Below are 12,039 nucleotides of genomic sequence, written 5' to 3' on the forward strand. Positions count from 1 at the left end.
CCCCTTTCTGTGATTAGGGCAGGGTTTCTGCTTTTTCTTACGCACATTTTGTGTGTGTGTGTGTGTTTTTTTCTGGTACAGGGGATTGAACTCAGGACCTTGTGCTGACAAGGCAGGCACAGCACCACTGAAGCTAAATCCCCAGCCCTTTCTCATGCACATTTGATGTTGGAGAAAACATTTACAAAAGTGGTTTTGTCAACACTAATGCACTTCACAAAGTTATGATTTTTTATGAGGTATTTAGGATCTGGCCTTGGGTGTAGCACATGTGTGGTGATTCGTAATCCCTAACTTTGCCAGTTACAAATTTACTGAATAGTGCTACAAATGACAAACCACACTGAGTTACTAATCACGAAGCTGCAACGCAGACTAGTGAGAAAGGTGCGGCCTCTTTTTTTCTTTTTTCTTTTTTGGCATTGCTAACTCATCTACTGTATTTTATGAAAATTGCCTACTCCCCTTTAATAAAGTAAAAATGAAACCCATTTTATGTGGCATGCATTTCAAATACGTTCCTACCCCTACCGTGTGCCCTTCATGGGAGGACCCCTACTTTCACATGCATCCCTCCCCGCAACCCCTCCCGGGCCAGAGTAGGCTCCCCATACCCTCTGTCCCCCAAGAATCGCCAGCACAGGTGACAAAAGTAGCACATGTTTGAAGATCTGAAAGGGGCAGGTGCTCTTCAAAGGGAGCAGAGCTGGCCCTTAGATGGGACGGTGTGATGTTTGCAAGTCTGAAGTGGATCAGAAGGGAAAACCACACAGTGCTCCTACCATATAGGGCAATTCATCTGCTCTTTTTCCTTTTGGCATGGGGTGCTGACTTGGACCTGCTTGATGGAGGTTGCAGGGTGCTGGGGGCCATGCACCGCCCCCACCCCCCACTGGGTGTTGGAGCCAGGGCCCCCATCTGATGGATGTCATCAGGCCACAGATTGACCCCTCTGTACTCCTTGCTAGAAACCTTTCCCAAGGTGAAAATAAAATTGTAAATTCAGAGGCTTCCAGACAAGTCAGTATTTCCTTTTACTTTTCTTATTTGATGTGTGTTGTGGCTGGTGGGTGATCGAGAATAAAAACCTGCTGGAGGTTTTGGGGACCAGCGTGGATTTATCTGCTCCTGCTTCCCGTCCTTTGGCTGAGGTTTCATGCAAAGGAAGCAGCCAGGCTCAGACCAGCCCCCACATCGGACCCCTAATTTGGCATCACATTCAAGGTTGCATGGAAATTGCTGCTCTCACTACAGAGTATGACTTACAGAAAAAGAACATTGTGCTTCACTTAGGAGCAGTAGATGAAGTGTTTTAAAAAGTAAAAAGCCTGCATGGAGGGGGCTTCTGGGTCGGCATGCCATAGCTCCCAGCCCAGAGGAGACTTCCAGGTTGGTGTGCCACGGTTTGCAGGCAGGAGGAGGCTTCCGGGTAGGTGTGCCGCAGCTCCCAGCTTAGAGGGGGCTTCTGGGTTGGCATGCCATGGCTCCCAGGCAGAAGCAGGCTTCCGAGTAAGCGTGCCGCGGCTCCCAGTGTAGAGGAGGCTTCTGGGTAGTGGTCCTGTGGCTCCCAGCATAGAGGAGGCTTCTGGGTAGGCATCCCACAGCTCCCAGCATAGAGGAGGCTTCCGGGTCGGTGTGCCATGGCTCAGAGCACAGAGGAGGTGAGCCACATGGGCGTCAGGAACACACCCTCTGCCACCTGTGACAAAATGAGAAGACAGGTAAGCCACAGAACCAGACTTCCAGATCACCTACAACAACCCCAAAGGGAGATGAGATGGAACACTCTGATACTCAACCATCTGGACTCCCTGAACTAGCAATGAAAGAGGATCTGGAAAAAATGAAATCAGAAATAATTTCTCATGTAACAGCAAAGATTGTGCCCATAGTGCAAGACATGATTAATAAATCTAAAGAGGACACAAATAAAAAAACAGAGGAGCTGAGGAACATGATGGAATCCCAACATAGATGCAAACAGATTTCCAGGAGATTAAAAACTCCATTGAAAGTCTGTGAGGCAGAATGAGCCAATGTGAAGACAGAATTTCAGATATAGAAGATAAGATTGCAAGCAGTGACCAGGAAAAGAAAAAATTCCTTAAAATTTTCAGGGACCACGAGAAATCAATCCAGCAGCTGCTAGATGATGCAAAGAAAAATAACATAAGACTGATTGGAGTCAATGAAGAAACAGGAGAGAGTGCAGATGACATAAAAAAAGTGTTCACAGAAGTGATGGCAGAAAACATCCCAAGCAGGGGAAAAGAATTTGACATACAGATAAGTGAGGCATATAGGATTCCAACTAGCCTTGATCAAAAATAAATCTATACATAGGCATATAATTGTTAAGATTCCAGAAACATAACAGAAGAACAAAATTCTACAAGTAGTTAGAGAAAAGAAACAAATCACATATAAAGGAAAGCCCATCAGAATCACAGCAGACTTCTCAATGCAAACCCTCAAGGCAAGAAGAGCTTGGAGTGATGTGTTTCAAGCTCTAAAGGAAAACAACCTCCAACCCAGACTGATGTACCCTGCAAAACTATCTTTCAAAATTGATGGTGAAATAAGATACTTTCATGACAAAGAGCATCTTAGGAACTTCATGAATACCAAACCAACACTCCAAAAAATTTTAGACAAAATCCTAGGAAAAGACAATGAGGATCACAACCCCAGGCAGCCCAGCAGAATTAATCCACTGGGCACAACAAGAAATTAAAAGCAAAAGGGGAGGATCAAACAAAAAGAAAAAGTCATGGCAATGATAACTCAATTTGTATCAGTTATAACCATCAATGTTAATGGTCTCGACTCACCAAAAGAAATAGACTGGCAGAATGGGTCAAGAAGCAAGATCCAGCAATATGCTACATACAAGAAACACAATTCAAAACAAAACTCACAGACTGAAAGTTAAAAGGGTAGAAAACAATACTCCATGCTACGGGAACCCGAAAAAAAGCAGGAGTAGCTATCCTCTGCAGACCAAGTGGATTTCAAACCCACACTGATTAGAGAGAGACAAAGAAGGACACTATATCCTTATAAAGGGAACATTTTAACAATCCAAGAGGAAGAGATGACAATCATAAATATCTGCATCAAACACCAGGGCACCCAACTATATAAAATACTAATGGACATGAAAAAGCATATAAGCACTAATACAAAAGTAGTGGGGAACCTTAATACCCCACTGTCACAAAATGAAAGATCTAGTAGAAAACAAGCAATGAAATACTAGAGCTCAAACTCTTGAACATATGAATTTAACATGTTTACAGAGTGTTTCACCCCACAAAATCAGAATACACATTCTTTTCAGCTGCACACCGGTCATTCTCCAAAAGAGACAACATACTCACTCATACAACATATTTAGGTAAGTGCAAAGGAATTGAAGTTATCCCCTGTATATTATCAGACCATAGTGCAATGAAATTGGAGATCAACAGCAAAAGAAACTGCAAAAACTTCATAAACGTGGAAATTGAACAACATACTTCTGAATAGCCAATGGGTCACAGGAAATTAAAGAAATCAGACAGTTCCTTCAAATAAATGACCGTGACAATACAACATTGGAATCTATGGGACACAATGAAAGCAGTCTTAGGGAAATTCATACCAGTGAATAATCATATTAGGAAAACAGCAAGCCCAATTAACCTGATGCTGAACCTCAAGCTTCTAGAAAGAAGAGCAGGACAAACCCACAGCTCATACAAGGGAGGAAATTATAAAGATCAGGGCAGAATTGAATGCAATGGAGACTAAGAAAACAATACAAAAAAGTCAATGAAGACAGTTGGTTCTTTGAAAGAATGAACAAAATTGACAAATGCTTAGCCAACCTTATCAGTAAAAGGAAAGAAAAGGCCCAAATCCGTGCAATAAAAGGATGAAATTACAACAGATCCAGCAGAAATCCAGAGAATCATCAATACCTACTTCAAGAACCATACGCCAATAAGATGGAAAACAGAAGAAATGGACAGATTCCTAGATACGTATGAAATACAAAAGTTGATTGAAGAAGACCTAAAAATTCTAAATGACCCTATATCAATCAATGAAAATGAAAACAATTAAAATCTAACCAACCAAGAAAAGCCCAGGTACTGATGGCTTCACTGCTGAATTCTACAAGACATTTAGAGAGGAACTACTGCCACTACTGTTTAAACTTTTCAACAAAATTGAAAGGGAAGCAATACTCCCGAAATCATTCCTGGAAGCAAACATCACCTTGATCCCCAAAGCAGAGAAAGACCCAACTGAAAAAGAGAACTATAGGCCAATCTCACTAATGACCATAGATGCAAAAATCCTTAATAAGATACTGGCAAACGGAATGCAGAAGATCATCAAGATCATACACCCTGACCAAGTGGGATTCGTCCTAGGGATGCAGGGATGGTTCAACATATGCAAATCAATCAGTGTAAAACACTATATCAATAGAGCCAAGGACAAAAACCATATGATCATCTCTAGATGCAGAAAAAGCATTTGACAAAATTAAACATGCATTCATGATAACCCAACAAAAAATTGGAATAGATGGTCTCTACCTCAATCTGATCAAAGCCATCTGTGAAAAACCAACAGCCACTATCATACTAAATGGCCAAAACCAGAAATCCTTCACACTAAAATCAGGAACAAGACAAAGATGTCCACTATCATCACTCTTGTTCAATATAGTTTTGGAAACATTAGCCACAACAATTAGACAAGAGAAAGAAATAAAAGGAATAAAAATAGGAAATGAAGAAGTCAAATTATCATTATTTGCAGATGACATGATACTCTATATAGAAGACCCCAAGAACTCCACCAAAAGTCTTCTAGACTTAATAACCAAATTCAGTAGAGTAACTGGATACAAGGACAACACTCAAAAATCAATAGCTTTCCGCTACATGAACAACAGAGTCACTGAGAGAGAACTAGGGCAAACAATTCCTTTCAGAATAGAATCCAAAAAACGGAAATACCTAGGAATCAATCTAACAAAAGAAATCAAAGACCTCTTCTCTGAAAACTGTAGCACTTTGAAAAGAGAGATTGAAGACAATATCAGAAAATGGAAAGACATCCCTTGCTCCTGGTTAGGAAGGATCAACATAGTGAAAATGGCCATACTTCCAAAACTGCTATATAGATCCAGTGCAATCCTAATTGGAATCCCAGCAGCATACTTCATGGACTTTGAGAAAACAATTCAAAAATTCATTCGGAACAAGAGACCCAGAATAGCAAAAGCAATTCTAGGCAACAGGCAGGGGGTATTACAATCCCCAACCTGCAACTATACTACAAAGCTACTGTGATAAAAACAGCATGGTAATGGCAAAGAAACAGACCTGAGGATCAGTGGAACAGATTAGAAGATCATAAGCAACACCAGACATACTCAGCTACCTCATCTTTGACAAAGGAGCCAAACACCCTCACTGGAGGAAAGATAGCGTCTTTAATAAATGGTGCTGGAGAAATTTGCTTTCAACTTTCCAAAGACTAAAACTAGACCTATATCTCTCACCATGCTAAAATCAAAATGGATTAAAGATGCAAATATTAAAACAGAAACACTGAACCAGCTGGAACAGAGGTTAGGTAGAACTCTTGAAGACACTGGTGTAGGAAAAGATTTTTATGAACAAAACCTCAGTTGCCCATGAACTAGCACAATCAACAAGTGGGATCTCTTCTTACTAAAAAGCTTCTGCACAGCAAGAGAAACCACCAGCAGTGTGAAGAGACAACCCACAATGTGGGATAAAATTTTCACCAGTGGTCCCCCAGACAAAGGTCTACTATCTTGAATCTATAAAGAATTTTAAAAAATCAGACCTCCCAAATTTAAAGACCCAATCCAAAAATGGGTATCTGAAATGAATAGAAATTTCTCACACAAAGAAGTAGAAGTGGCAAATAAACATATGAAAAAATGTTCAACATCACTTGTCATTTGAGAGGTGCAAATGAAAACCGCTGAGATTCCACCTCACCCCAGAAAGAATGGCTGCCATCATGAAAGCAACCAATAACAAATGCTGGCGGGGCTGTGGGGAAAGAGGAACCCTGCTCCACTGCTGGTGGGAGTGTAGACTGGTGCAACCACTGTGGAAATCAGTATGGAGATACCTCCAAGAACTAGGACTGGAAGTCCCATTTGACCCAGCCATTCCTCTGCTGGGTATCTTCCCCAAAGAATTAAAAGAATCATACCACAGTGATATATGTGCACCCATGTTCATAGCAGCACAGTTTGTGATAGCTAAAACTTGGAAACAGCCCAAATGCCCATCAACTGGAGACTGGATAAAGAAAATGTGGTTTTTTAATAAAATGGAGTAGTACTGAGCCATCAAAAATAAGAAATTAAAGACATAGCTGAATGGATTCACATTGAAGCGATACTCTTTAAGTGAAAGAAACGGGACACACGTGTAAATACCCAATAGTTTCTCTAGTGTGAGAAACTGAAAGTGTAAACAAGGACTGAAAGGTATAATAGATAATGTGAAATGGGAAGAAAAGGAGCAAAGGGGAGGGGGAAGTGGGATGGGTAGGGGAAAGGAAAGAAGGGAATGGAATTAATATGAGAAAATGAAAAAATGTACACAAAGTCTTTGTAAATAGAGAGGGATGGAGGGGTTGAAGGGAGGGCAGAGGAAGGGGTAAAAAATAAGAACCAAGAGGTATGTAAAGTTGCATATCTCCAATGATGAATGTTATACTGTACACCTAAAATGTACCAATAAAAGGATATATAAAAAAATAAAAAATAAAGTAAAAAGCTGAAAGTTGGGAAATGTCCTTATTCCATGTTTTTAAGGGAGAAGGAACATGGGATCCAATATCAGGTTTGCATATCTGGTTTGTTTTGGGGGGTTTTTTTTGGTACTGGGGATGAAGCTCAGGTCATTGCATTTGCGCAGCAGGTGGTGAAACCACTGAGCTAAATCCCCAGCCCGGGTTTTCTTTTAAGGTTAATTAATGTCTTATCTGTGTGTCGGTCTGAAGCCCCTGTCATCCTGGTTGGCTTCTCTGCCTGTTCTGCCCTGTCTCCTGGTGACCTGCATAGTGGTGTCCTGTGCCCCATTTCTTTTTTGTCTAGATACAGAGCTGGCACATGAGCTGAGATGGTTTCTCCTGCTTGGTGACTACCTCTTAAGCCAAAATCTGCCCTGCTCTGCAGAGAACTGAGCAGCACTTGGCTTGGCATGGCAGACACTCCAATTCCCTGACCTTAACTAGCCTGAAGTAAAGGCAGTGGTTCCTCCACAGGAAACCCTGCTCTCCTGTGCAGGGTCTGGTGAGGAAGTCCCTGATCCACCCCAGTGCTAGCGGGGTGTGGGCACCACCAGGCCGCTGGCCACAATGCACCATGACGCCCCAGAGTCACAGCCAGGCTGGAGTTGCTGTGCTGACACCGTGGGTCTCAGTTTCTGACTCCCAGTTTGCTTGGCTCTGTATTGTAGCATTGATTTTATTTTCTCTCAAGATCCTTGCTTTGGTCTATGGTGAACATCTGGAGGGCAGTGTGGATAGAGAGTGAGCAAGGCTATTCTGTCCTTTCTCAAATTTATAGAAGCAGATGTAACTGCAAGCCTTAGAAATCAGTATTAAATGACTCCACAGTAAATGATACTGAGTCATTCTTTGGTTTTCTGACAGCTTTCTTGAGCAGTAATGCTACAATTCACCACAGAGTCCTGAAACTGGAGCCGGCAGCCAACACTAATGCAGTTGTCAAACATTTTTTTTTTGTACCATAGTTCTTTATTACCCATTCAAGAACATAAACTCATTAAAAATATCACCCAATTTAGATAACAAACTTCAAAGTGAGCTCTTGATCACACTTTTCATCCAAGACATATCTACTTCATTTTCTTCCAAATAACAGGTCAGGTACAACAAATTAGCTCTATTTCATTATTAGAGGGGACTGGTGTGTGGATGCAGAGGGGCCAATCTATGTATTTGTGATGGCACGGTTACATTCTTAAGGTACTTAGACGTGTGACATTTAAACAAGGTCCAGACACATCCAGCACTCAGGTTGGCTTTACCCACCCCTAATCATTCAGGGGTGTGTGTGTGTGTGTGTGTGTGTGTGTTTGTACCCTGTGAGGCAGGTAGGGCTGTGGAGATGGTATGCTAAGGAGTTAAACCCTTAGAGCCCTGAGACAATGTCATCTGAAAAATGGAGGAATGAAATATAAGTAACAGGTTCTTTCCTTCAATCCAATTTCTAAGCACTTGTGTGATCGATCAATCGATTGGCTGTCTAATCCACCTTCACATTCATCTCTGCTGCTGGGGTACAGCTGGCCCAATTTCTGGCTGGCAGTGTGGGGTGCTCCTTCCAGGAGGCAGGGCCTGCCCGTCACACAGGGGTGGGGACTGCAGCTCCTGGAGCAGGTAGAGCACGTTGGCCGAGTAGAGGCTCTGCTGCCCAGAGAATCCCCGCCGCTGCACCAGGTGCAGGCTGGGGTGAGGGGCTATGAACTGCAGGGGGCAATAAAGTTCATTTAGGAGGAACCAGATGGAGTCCGGATCTACCTTCATCAAGTGTTGGAAGACACTCCTGGCAGCCTCTTGTAATTTCACGGGCTGTTTGGTGCTGAGGTAAATCAAGCAGGCATCAGCCACTTTACTCAGGTCACCCTCACCTAAGTCCAGTCTCTCACAGAGGGGGCCTAGACCCTGCAAGACAGCCAGCTTCAACTTGAAGGCCAGCGTGTGTGAGTAAACTGGTCCAGCCCTGGCACTGATGGGAGCCTGGGTAACTAAGGAGCCAGCCAGCTTTGGTAGGACATCTTTGCAGAAACAGTTCCAAAGAAAATCATCACACTTGCCTCCCAGGGTGCACAAAGCCTTGAAGGCTCTGAGCACTGCCAGGGGGTCATCATTTGTGAGTCAGTGCACGAGTGAGGGCCAGGCCCCATGAACCAAGGGAAGGAGCTGGTTCTTATATGACTGCAGAACAATTACACATAAACCCAGCACATCTAAGACCTTCAAGCGGATCTTCAGATTTTTATCTGACAACAAGTGAATGCAGCGCTCCATCACATCCTTGGCTATCTGGATATGCACTGGAAGTGGTGGTTCCACATCTGGAAGAGTGTCATTCTCCTCCAACATTGGAGGGACTGACAGCTCCTCTTCATCACTGTCAAAATCCAAGACATTTCCCTGTGCCACATCCTTCTCTTTGAGGTAGTCTAGCACAAACTGTTCAATGTCTTCAGCTGTAGTGTTATTCTCAGAAGTTTGGTGCAAATAACTTCCCTCCTCCTTTAAACTTTGATCTTGGGGTTGCCCGATATAACTTGTTTCTGGGAACCACTGGGTTAATGCTACCAGCAGGGCATGCAGAACACTGACAAAGGAAGCAGTTCTCTTATCGTAAAATTGGTCCAGGGTGGCCAAGACATCTTGAACCACATCTGCCACCAAAGGAAGCAGGGTAGCATCTGAATTCCAAAGCATGACTTCCAAAACCTTTGCGGTATGAGGGTGCAGAGACAGATGGCGGAGATTTAAGGAAATGCCATTCACCAAATAGTCTGAATTTTGATTGATTAGGTCCTGCAAGGAGTCATAGTTACAAGCAACACAAATATCTACCATGGTGCAGGTAGCCACCTGACTAATAAGCAGGGTTTGGTCTCCAGCCTTCTCTAGTACTGGATAGAGGGCTGACATCAAGAGCAAACGAAAGTCTTTTCCTAGTGCATATGCAAACTGGCTAATCCCTTCCAACTGGATGCATATTTGCCAGATGTTGCTGTTCATGGAGCAAATAGTGGGACTTGGCTTTGAGAAGGCTGGAAAAGATATAATTTGGCAGGTGTGCACACCAGACGTGATGGCCTGGAGGTCTGACTGTTTCATCATTAGCTCCTCTCCCTCCTCAGTTTCAATACAGGTAACCAAATACCAGTTTTCTTGGCTAGTGTATAGTTCAAGTAAAGATGTCACAATCTCTCTCAGTTCCTCTAGGCTTGTTTTAGTATGCTTTTCTTGAAGATCCTCTACTTCCAACCCAGCAGCCCCTGTAACCAGTTCATTAAGGATCATGGTGGCTTGCTTCCGGTAAACCACAGACTCAAGGTACAGTTCCATAAAGTGATCCACAAGCAAATAAAGGTTCCCATAATAACCAAGAAGCCTACAAACTTGTCGCAAAAGCAGAAAAACTCTCTCATCTGTGAAGAAGTGGAAATATCTTCTCTGGACTTGGTTTCCTTGCCATGTAGTGGGGGTCTTTGGAGAAGCACTCAGGTCATCAGAGTTCCAACTCCTCTCTTCAACAATTTTTACATCAGCAACATCTAGTTCTAGAACTTGGATGAGTGCTTTGGAAAGTCACTGGAGATGGGCTACAGAGTTGAGGACAAAGTTTATTTTGGGGCCCAAGAGTTTCAGATAACCAAGTAACAAGGAGAGAGTAGAGAATTTGCCATGATCATCTTGGGAGTTCATTAGGCGGGGAAGAGATGTGGTAAGGGGATGCAGGCTTTCTGACAAGATGTCTGTAAAGGCTCTGTTGCCCACCACTACTTTTTGATCTGCAAATTGTCTCAGAACATTATTGCACTGGGCTTGGACTTCAGAACTCTCATCATTTATGAGGCCCACTAAAGCCTTCAGGAGGGGACCAGCAGAATCGACCAGTGACTGACTGGACTTCAAAAGAAGGGCCTCCACAAGGTCTACCAGCTCTAGGCTTACCTTCCAGTGTGGGTGAACCGAAATACACTCAATTATCTTTTTTAATAAGGATCACCAACTTGTCACTAGTATTTTTTACCCAATCTCCTTCTCTATGAACCATTAGCTCTGCAATTCTATGCTCAACTACAGGCTCTGCTTGGGCCTTTGAGATTCTTCTGAGCTGTTCATCAGCCATAACAAAGCCCACTGTCTTGTGAAAGATCTTTAGGGAACATATCACAATGCTGTGACCTTGTTTAAAGTCTCCTGTGATAACCCTGGTCAGTGCAGTTGAGATTCCAGGTAAAAAAGCAAACAAATCCCCCAGCTGCTGTTGCTCAAGCTCATCCAAGGACCTAGGATGGTCCTGACAATCGCACTGAAAGAGCAGAACCTGTAAACATTTTAAGGCAGCAATTTTAACTTGCTTTGATTTCTCCTGTCTTGCCAAGCCTAACAGTAAAGATACAGCAAATCCTAAACGAGGCAGAATGGAGGGCTCGTAAAAGCCCTCCATGAGGTCACCATAAGCTGAGTGCATTAAGGTGTTAAGTCCCTGGATTACAGCCAATTTCAACTCCTCTGACACAGCGGCAGGTTTCTGGGAGTTGGGAGAATACAAACATGTAGAAAGCTCTGAAAAGAGTTCCTGAAGAAACTCTTGCTCTTTCACACATGTTGAAGAGAGGACAAATGTGAGGCATTCCACCACACTCTGGACCAAATGCTCTCGTTTAGGACCTGGGGTCTTCAAGGTAAATCGTAAGGGGAAGAGGATGTACTGCTGAAGTTCCTGAAGGGCAGTGTCACTCACAGCTTGTAATTGTGTCTGTAGATGTTCCACATTCTCCACTGTCTGGGTCTTTGTGAGCTGAACACAGACTGGACGTAGGATGCCAAAAGCCTCTTGAGGAGTATCAAACACTGCCATTGTGCAATAGCCTTCCTCTCACTGAGGAAACATCCTGCAGGCTCACCTTCCAGCCTTTCCCTCACTCTCCTGCCTCCTGCAAGTCGCCGGAAGTGACGCTATAAGCAGCGCGCCATAACGCGCCAGAAAGGTTCTGCAGCAGTGGGAGAAAGGGTTCCGGTGAGATTCATTGCGCCGCCGTGCAGGCTTGAACGGTCAAAGCTCCTTCCGGGCCTGGGAAACGGAGGTCTTTCTGTCTTGCTTTTTCAAAGTGCTCTGAGCGAGGGTCAGAGAGGCCACCGCTTCCAGAGCAACGTTTTCCTACAGCTCCGACTCCTCTCAGTGCCCAGCTACTCCGGCCTTTGCCCTTTAAC

The 12,039-nt window shown here is 43.5% G+C and overlaps 1 pseudogene; it reads right to left on the reverse strand.

Moving 5' to 3' along the window:
* Positions 1–7,800: 7,800 nt before the first annotated feature.
* Positions 7,801–12,039, reverse strand: LOC101709820 (TELO2-interacting protein 1 homolog pseudogene; annotated as a pseudogene).

Source organism: Heterocephalus glaber, unplaced genomic scaffold (genome assembly GCF_053883595.1).
Source record: "Heterocephalus glaber isolate CG9 unplaced genomic scaffold, H.glaber_assembly_v1.0 deba00000470, whole genome shotgun sequence".
Taxonomy (NCBI): Eukaryota; Metazoa; Chordata; class Mammalia; order Rodentia; family Bathyergidae; genus Heterocephalus; species Heterocephalus glaber.